The sequence below is a fragment of the Terrapene carolina genome, unplaced genomic scaffold, assembly GCF_002925995.2.
Source record: "Terrapene carolina triunguis isolate 2854851 unplaced genomic scaffold, T_m_triunguis-2.0 Scaffold42, whole genome shotgun sequence".
In the NCBI taxonomy this organism is placed as follows: domain Eukaryota; kingdom Metazoa; phylum Chordata; order Testudines; family Emydidae; genus Terrapene; species Terrapene triunguis.
The window spans coordinates 55,723,117-55,725,860 of NW_020664393.1; positions in this window are offsets into that span (position 1 = coordinate 55,723,117).

A 2,744-nucleotide genomic window follows, 5' to 3' on the forward strand; every position below is an offset into this window, starting at 1 on the left:
GTTATGAGGACTCTGCCACACAGGAGAGTGGAAGGGGAACCCTCAAGGTCAGGCAGGCCTCTGGGTAAAGGAAGTGGGAGCGAGGACTCAGATCTTTTTGCTAGCCTATATCACCGGGTAATGCAGGGGTAGGCAACCTATGGCACGCGTGCTGAAGGCAGCACACGAGCTGATTTTCAGTGGCTCTCACACTGCCCGGGTCCTGGCCACTGGTCCAGGGGGGCTCTGCATTTTAATTTAATTTTTAATGAAGCTTCTTAAACATTTTAAAAACCTTATTTACTTTACATACAACAACAGTTTAATTATATATTATAGACTTATAGAAAGAGACCTTCTAAAAACGTTAAAATGTATTACTGGCACGCGAAACCTTAAATTAGAGTGAATAAATGAAGACTCAGCTCACCACTTCTGAAAGGTTGCAGACCCTTGGGGTAGTGTATAAGCCAGGAAAGTTCCCCACAATAGCGGGACAATTCCCACGCTTACATTTGGTAGTGCTCTATATCTGCTCTAGGAGATAAATATATTTATGAATGAGATCTTTCAATGCCCTTGTGTAGTTGATAATTATCCCCATTGTACTGATGGAGAAACTAAAGCACAGAGAGGAGAAATATCTTAAGCAAAGATACTTGGTCAGACAGTAGCAGAACTGAGGCTCTAATTTAGGTAAGGGCATTTGAGTACTACTGCAAAGAAATAATAAATTATAATAACCAGGAACAGAACTCACATCTGTGGATTCCCACTGCTGTGCTTTAACCATTAGATCATACTTTGCCAGAGTGTGGTTCTTCAGAAGGGATGAATCAACATGGTCCATACATCAGAAGGGAAGACTGAAAGATTATAAGCAAATAATTCATATAGGCTTTCATAGAAAACTTAAGATAAGGACAGTGGAAGGTTAAGCATCAGTAAGAGGTCATTGTATGTAAATGAAAGTGTAGAGCACTGAGTTAAGTCAGCTGATTATTTATTTCTTATTAAACTTCACTTGATTATCTGTCTGAGGGATACATAAATGCTAATGTGACCCTGTGGAGAAAGTATTCTTGAAAGCATAATAAATTTTAATAGTAGATAGATATCCTAGAAATAAATACTCAGGGCAATGCTAAAATGGCACTTACGACAATACCACTTAGACATTAGAGACATTACAATAATTGGTTTCATGTAAAACAGATAGCTAAAGACATTGGATTAGTTCCCAGGAGCATGCTAGAATACATATCAGAGATGAGTTCTTTAATTGAATGCATCTTGGAATAGGTATAACAGCCTATAATATATATAGTATGTCAGAAACCTTAACAATGATGGCTACATTTCATTTTGCACACCATCCTGTCCCTTCTAAGTATCTTAAAGGTACAGTAGCTAATCTATTTGTTTAAATTATGCTTTTATACTCCGTGAGGCAGGAATCCCACCTTCATGAGTTTTCCTGCAAAAAACCTAGCACAGTACTGGAGCAATATAAATAATAAATATATTATGCATTTATAAAGAATTTATCAATGTGATGCATATTTAACATATGTGCACTTTAAAATTTCTTTATATTGTGAGGGAATAACATTTTCTCTGTTTCCTGTGGAACATATTTCACATTTTATTGTATAGGAATATGAATCCTAACCCTGCTTTCTGCATTCTCAAATTTGTTCCACTGGACTAGGTTACAAGACTAATTTTTAAGGATTTATTTTTTTCATTTTCCATTTTAACTGTCCTCTTAGAAGCTGGGAAATACTTTGCACCTACATTTTTTGTCCTTTCCCTATTTGATTAGTAGTAATCTTACTTTGTGTTTTGAAAAGAGCAGAAATTAAGAGGCCTGATTCTCCACTAACTTCCACTGTTTGTTATGTAAAACATTACCAGCAATGTGAGTGGAGACTTCTGGTATGGTAAGTTTTTGCACTCACTTTGTATTGGTATACATTTAAATATAAATCCATAGATATTAAGTCAGAAGGGATCATCATGATCATCTGTTCTAATTCTTGCAACAAGGCAAGAAGTAACAAGTAACAAGGTGCAACATGTCTATCATTGCCCAATAACAATTGCAAATTGTGAAGGGTATTATCATAAAAGTATAGCTTTGAAAATAAAAGGCCAAATGCAGTGCAAATGAAATAAAAATATTACCATGCAAATGTAAGAAAATATTAAGATGCAAATAATGATTTTTTTTAAAGTGACATAAAAGAAAGATTGTGATTTCCTTGGGATAGTATATTAAATGCAGAGATTGACTTGCTGTAACATGATTATTGAGCTAATTCTTGTTGATAGGTTATAAAGATGAAGTCATCCAGTATCTTGAATTTAGTCTACTAGTTTCCTGACACTTAAAAGAATGTTTTCAATGTTTTAGGTGCAAAATCTGAGCTACTTTTAAATGTTATCATGTGGATTGAAACATTTTCTAGAGTCTAATTTTTTATTTTAAAAAATCTATTACTCCATTACTGCAGAAAAAAATAGACAGTAAGACCAACAATTTCATATTAAGATGCCTGAAGGTGGCTCCTAAGTAAGTGGCTAAGGAACTACAACACTTGTTTACTTCTTTGGGAGCTGTAGGGACTCAGTTCCTTTGAAAATAAGACTACATATTAGGGTGTCTATATTTGCATTTAGATGCCTAATGTTGTGTGCCTGTGTTTGAAACCATTACCCTAAGTTTTTATGGATCACAGAAAAATGATGGTCAAATCTTGCTC